General features: G+C 54.1%; 1 long non-coding RNA gene across 1 annotated transcript; it reads right to left on the bottom strand.

Annotated features, from left to right (window-relative positions):
- Positions 1-1,804: 1,804 nt before the first annotated feature.
- Positions 1,805-5,421, bottom strand: LOC147379022 (uncharacterized). Its single transcript, XR_015140795.1, has 2 exons — positions 4,050-5,421; positions 1,805-2,709 (listed from the first exon to the last, which is right to left on the bottom strand). It is a non-coding gene; the product is annotated as an uncharacterized LOC147379022 (long non-coding RNA).
- Positions 5,422-6,690: the final 1,269 nt, after the last annotated feature.

The raw sequence follows: 6,690 nt of genomic DNA, 5'->3' as shown, positions 1-6,690 counted from the left end.
AGAATAGTTAAAGATCTTGTAGATCCTCCACTTTTCCTTGTTGATAGGCTGTGAGTAGTGTTCTCATGGCTTCTACATCCAAAATGGAAGTGAGCCTCAAAACATGTACTGAAAACAAGATTTTAAGATCAGTTTGAGTGGAGCAAAAGGAAGTAGAACCAGACCCATTTCACCATCCCATTTAGGTAAATGAGGAATGTAGAAAACGCTATTTTTCAAGGATTGTGCCTTTCCAAAGGCACACACCCAGGAAGGATGCCCAGGAGGGAGGGCATTAGGAGTGAGTAGGTCCCGAGGACCAGCCAGTCTCAGATGAGGTGGGGCCTTGTCCAAATTGAGGGTGGTGGGCGGCACGCACAGCGAGCTCTTTGCACCAGAGGCCAGGAATTAAATGTGAGAATCGAGAAGGGGAAAAACTGTGCTAGAAATCATTTTTATTCAGTGTTGAAGGGCCTATCTGATGATCTCCCCCTTACTGTTGAGTGACTGAAAGCCGTTAGATCCTGGCTCTTTGCACTGGGATGTTACTCTTTGCAGCTGGGGGGTCTCAGTGGGTGAGTTTCCCAGTGGACACAATGGTATTTCCAGGTCCTGATGCTCTTCTAGAACTTCGTCCTCCAAGCAGGTCACCCTCTCTGGGAACCGGGTGAGGTCTGGTGCCGTCTTGACGTCAGGACAGGAGGCAACGGTTGTGTCGCTGGGGTCCGAGGTCAGAACAAACGTGGCCTTCGTCGTCCTGGAAATCTGCCTCTCAGGACATGCACCCTTGGGTCCCAGCCACCATGTGTAAGGAAGCCCAGGCCACCTGCAGTGGTTCCAGGCACAGCATCCGCCTCCCAGCACACATGGGCGGGTGACACTGCAGACGCTGGGAGCTGCGCCCTGAGGCAGGGTGGCTGCTGCACGTGGGCAGTGTGAGCAGATGGACACCCCCATTGCCTGGTGCTGCCGGGGGGACCCCCTGAGTGGCCTCCCCCTGTGCTCCGCCGTGCTGTGCCCTCACGGGGCCTCCTCTCCTCCACCTTGGCAGGCACCATGGACCCAGGAGAAGAGTGAGTCACATTAATTTTAATGCTGGTTCTGGATCCAGCCACTAGCCTTCCCCCATGTTGGTGTTGGGCCCCAGAAAAGCACCGAAAGGGCTGAGGTGCCCATGACCTGTCTTGCCAGGGACCTCGCTCCTCCAGCAGACACCTGCCTCATCCAGGGTGTGAAGCTTACCTTTGACCCTGCGGTGCTGTCTTGAGCCTGACTAGGCCACGAGGGACGTGCCACGAGGGACGTGCCACAAGGTGGCTCTGCCTCCCGCCCCCTCTCCCTCCAGACTAGGTAACTCACCCCCAGCCTGTTAAGAGCGCACCCGGCCAAACACTGCCTTTGCTGAGGCCGCAGGAGGCCCTGCCCTGCCTGAGATGCTGGTGATCTGACGGAGGCGGCAGATGGGCAGGGGACTTCCACCCCGGCCATCTGGACAGCATGGTGATGGAGGCTGGGTGTGCTACGCAGAGCAGGGAAAGTATGCTCCTGCAGGAGACACTGTGCTGAGCACCTCCACGGAGGGACCACCCTCGGACTCAGCTCTGAACCTGGTCCCCTGGCCCCTCCCCTGACTCGGAGAGCTTCTCCCACCCCAGGGCCTTTGCACCGGCTGTGCCTTCGGCCTGCTGTGCTCTTCCCTTGCCACCTGCTGGGCAGTCCCGCCTGTCTGTTGGGATATGTGGCCATTCTGCCCCTGGGGCTCTTCAACCCTTTCCTTGATTTTCCTTTCTTTGTGAAATTGTGGTAAAGTACACATATCATAACATTTACCATGAGTGCACAGTTTATTTCATTTCCCATCACCCCGACTCTGCCCCTGGCCCCCACCATTCTCACTTCCTGTCTCTGGGAAGCTGACTCCTCCAGGGGCCTCTGTGAGTGGGACCATTCAATGTTTATCCTTCTATGACCAGCTTACTTCCCTCGGCATCACGTCCTGTAGGTTCATCCACGTGTCAGGATGTTCAAGTCTGAATTCTCATCCGTGGGTACACACTGTACTTTTTATCTGTCCTCTGTTGGTCTCTAGCCCTCTCCAGGTGTTTATTTCCTATATGACTCCTCCCCCGAGCAAGGAAGCCCCAGTACCTGATCCCTGGTGGGAGCTCAGTGCTACCTGGTGAGGGAGGGAGGGAGGGAACATTTTAAGGCCCTTGCTGTCAGGCCACCTTCCCCAGGATTGTCCAAGTTTGGTTTCCCCCGGTCTGGAGCTGGCAGAGGCCCACTTCCCGGGAAGGGGGCAAGGATGCCCAGCACCCCTCACTGCTTCTTCTTCTCTTGATGCTGACCAATTTGGAGGATAAACCATGTTAGCCTGCATGCCTCTGCGTCCATGTGGAGGCGTGTGCCACACCAGTATTCTAATGAATGAAGTACGCAGACAGTTGTTCAGTTGCTCAGTCATGTCCGACTCCTTGCGACGCCATGGACAGCAGCACACCAGGCTTCCCTGTCCATCACTATGTCCCAGAGTTTGCTCAAACTCATGTCCACTGAATTGATGATGGCATCCAACCATCTCATCCTCTGTCATCCCCTTTTCTTCCTGCCTTCAATCTTTCCCATCAGGGTCTCTTCCAATGGGTTGGCTCTTTGCATCAGGTGGCCCAAGTACTGGCACTTCAGCTTCAGCATCAGTCCTTCCGATGAATATTTGCGAAGGTATTTCTGCTGAAGATAATATTTCTGTGTTAATAGGGGCAGGAGTCCTCCCAGCCCCTCCCAGACTGACATGGAGGACAGCTGCTTCCTTCTCCGACTGGCTTGGCTCCAGGAAGTGTGCGTTCTCCTGGAACTCACCCTGCACTCAGCTGTGACGCAGAACGTGGGCAGGATGGAAACCCAGCCATCCTTGGTAGTGGTGGTGGAGGGGACGCGCCACCTCAGGGCTCCTGCCGTGACCCACACAGCCCGGGCCTTGTTCAGAAGGGGGACCACCTGGGGGCCTGACTGACAGACAGGAAGCTGGAGGCAGGCTCAGACTGGCCCCCCACCCACAGCTGGTCACACCAGGGATGGGGAGGCAGCCATGCTGCTGCCACCAGCGGGTGGGGCAGCACTGCCCTCTGCCTGCCAGCCAGACCCTGTGGAGAAGCTCCACATCCCCCTCCCTCCTGGTGGCCCAGGCCCTGGTCCTGGTCTCTTCCTCCAAGTGTCTTGGGGCCTGCATCCCAGCTGCCTGGGTTGATGGGGGAGTGACTGCTGCTCTGGTCTAGAGGTTGGGAGGTGGGCTTGGATTCCCCCCAGGATGTGAGTCATGAGATGAGGCAACCACAGCCCAGGAAGACCCCTTCCTGCTGGGTACTGCCAAGCATAACCCATGTCCACCGCCCCAGCAGGGAAGGTTCATCAGCTGTGTGGAACAACCATGGATTTGGACCCAAGGTACTCCACCAGCTTGCCCTTTGGGATCCCAGTGTCCTGAGCCAGCTGTCTGTCATTTGGGGTTTCATTTTAAAGGGTTCCTTGGGTGAGGGTGTGGCAGAGACTCAAACCAGCACCCTACTTTTTTCTTCCTTAGGACTTCTTTGGAACAACACCCCTATTTTAAGCTGAGCCTGTGGCCACTGAATAAAGATTGCACTTCCCAGCCTCCCTTGCAGCTAAGATTGGCTGTGTTCCCATATTCAGGTCAGGGGGCAGGGCAGCCTCCCGTGCTGACTAATGCCAGCTGTGCCCAGTGTGAGAGTTTGGAGCAGAGATGGTGGGCCTAGAGAACATACCCTCTGCTTAACCTAGAAGGTCTCCAGCACCAGGCTGTGTCCCAGGTCTGCCTCGAGAAAGGATAGTGATGGGCTAATTCACCATTTTTCCAGTTTGCACAAAGGCAGTGTGGCCTTGTCAAGCTGTGTGTCCTTCTGTGTCTGGTAGAGGAATTGCCTTTTTCAAATTCCCCCAAAGTTGCACTGTTGTGTTGGCAGATGGATCAACCAATAGGCCCCAAGTGGAAGTGTGACAAAGGGAAGAGGGCACCCTTCTTTATCCCCTTCTCCCTGCTCACTGGAACCTACACATAATGGCTGGTGCATCAGCAGCCCTCTGGGATCACGAGGTAGAAGCCTGTGTTGAGAAGGCAAGAGCGACAAGTTAGAAAGGTGTTAGGTTTCGGCTGATGATGGAACTGCTGGCCTCTGCACTGTGATTCAGTGAGAAAGAAATAAACTCCTCTAACTTGAATGGAGCCATTGTCATCTGGGGTTTCCATCACTTGCAGGAGAACTGAATTATAGCTGATACAGAGTCTTGAACCAGCTTCCTTGTGGCTCAGACAGTAAAGAATCTGCCTACAATGTGGGAGACCTGGGTTTGATCCCTGGGTCGGGAAGATCCCCTGGAGAGGGGAATGCAACCCACTCCAGTATTCTTGCCTGGAGAATCCCATGGATTGTAGCCTGCCAGGCTCCTCTGTCCATGGATAGAGTTGGACATAAACGAGCAACTAACTTTTTCACTTTCACAGAGAGTCTTGATGCTCATTAGCATACTAAAGGCTCTGAGAAGTCCTGCAGAAAGAAACTTAACTATTTCCCCAGTGCTAGCAAACAGTCAGCCACAGAGCTCTCTCATCAGCCAGCTCTTCACCCCTGAGGAGTCCCTTCACTCAGAGGAACAGTGGTAGGAGGTGACACTCCACACAAATGATTGCTCTTAGTAATCATGTCAAAGCATGCTTTCTAAAGAACTTAATCCATGCTGATTGGTTGGAGACCTTCTGGGTTCCTGGGGTCCCATTTGTCAATAATGGGTGGAAGAGGGAAATAGATAGTCTCAGGAATAGATACAGGGAGGATCAGGCTCTCAACTGAGTTTTAAAAATCTGTTCTCAAATAACTAGGTTTTGGAACTGCTCCCAGAAGAGTCTGGATTCAGCCCCATTGCACACCAACGGGTTGATGTAAGTCTCAAGAGTGTGCAAGTCCTGGGAAATGAGTGCATGTGAGCACGGAGCCGTGTCCCATGAGGCAGAGCCCAGAGGAGGGGGAGACAGGGAAGAGGGTCAAGAGAGAGGGGTGGTGCTAATACCATGCTGAGACTTACCAGACAGTGGGGGGGCCTGATCGCATTTGACTTGATTCCATACCTGGAGTGTTGATCTCATCTCCTTCTTGTAGACTGGAAATCAGGGCAACCTGCCCAAGGACCCTGCAGTCAGAATTCCAACCCAGCCTGAATTGGGTCCTGACTCTGCTTTCTGTAGGACGCAGTGCTCGTCAGGGTGGAGCTGTCCCAACACTGGGAGGCTGTGTCAGGGGCTGACTGATTCCCCTCCAAATCCACACTGAAGTCCTAACCCAGCACCTCAGAATGTAACCTTATCTGGAATAAGGTTGTTCTGCTGCTGCTGCTAAGTCGCTTCAGTCGTGTCCAACTCTGTGTGACCCCGTAGACAGCAGCCCACCAGGCTCTGCCGTCCCTGGGATTCTCCAGGCAAGAACACTGGAGTGGGTTGCCATTTCCTTCTCCAATGCATGAAAGTGAAAAGTGAAAGTGAAGTCAATCAGTCGTGTCCGACCCTTAGCGACTCCATGGACTGCAGCCTACCAGGCTCCTCTGTCCATGGGATTTTCCAGGCAAGAGTACTGGAGTGGGGTGCCATTGCCTTCTCCGAAGGCTGTTCTAGATGCAGTTAATTAAGATGAGGTCATTAGATTAGCCCTAACACAATGACCTGGCTCCTTATAAAATACGGTGACATGGAAAGAGACACATATGGAGAGAGGACACTGTGAAGATGGAGGCAGAGGTCAAAGTGATGTTTCTACACCCCAAGAAACCTCAAGAATTGCCAGCAGACCTCCAGAAGCTAGGACAGCCTGGGACAGACCCTCCCCTCAGCCTCCAGAAGGTACCTGCTGCCCAACCCCAGCCTTGGCCCCCTTCCTCCGGAGCTGCCCCCTCCTCCTGCCTAAGTACCCCTGTGAGCAGCCCACACCCAGAGTACCAGCGGCTCACATAACAGAGGGGTGAGTTTCTTTCTAGTCACGAGACCTAAACTGAATGAATACAGATGAAATGCCGAGAACAGTGGCCAGTTCACAACAGTGATCTGTAAGGATCAGCCTCTGTGTTCAGAAATGTTCGTGTCTGGGCTTCCCTGGAGGCTCAGGTGGTAAAGAATCCGCCTGCCAACGTGGGAGACACGAATTTGATCCCGATCCGGGAAGATCCCACATGCCATGGAGCAACTCAGTCCACATGTTGCGACTACTGAGCCTGAGCCCTAGAGCCCGGGAGCCGCAACTGCTGAAGCCCGTGATCTAGAGGCCTAGAGGCTGTGCTCTGCACCAGGAGGAGCCGGCACAGTGAGAGGCCTGCACACCACAACTAGAGAGGAACCCTGACAGCAGCGAAGACCCAGCACAGCCAAAAATAAATACAATTGTTTTTTTTAAAAGTTTGTGGCAGCACCAATGGTCACAACAAAGTACTGGAGACAAAAGTCCATCAGTGCGGGCGTGCAAAGCCGCCTGATGGAAAACGACAGGGATGCGGATGAGCCGGTGCAGCCCCTGTCCACACAGCCGATCTCGGAAGTGCAGAGCTGAGCGGGGAAGGATGGCTGTATCAAGATACACGTGACGCTCTAGGGACATACACGTGTGCCATGAGAGGACACAGGCAGGCTCCAACTCCCTCTGTGAGGGTTTCTCT

The sequence above is a fragment of the Bos grunniens genome, chromosome 1, assembly GCF_055505025.1.
Source record: "Bos grunniens cultivar Pamir isolate PY7600 chromosome 1, Bosgru_T2T1.0, whole genome shotgun sequence".
NCBI lineage: Eukaryota > Metazoa > Chordata > Mammalia > Artiodactyla > Bovidae > Bos > Bos grunniens.
Note: the sequence above shows the minus strand (reverse complement) of the source record. Positions and strands in the feature narration are given on the sequence as shown.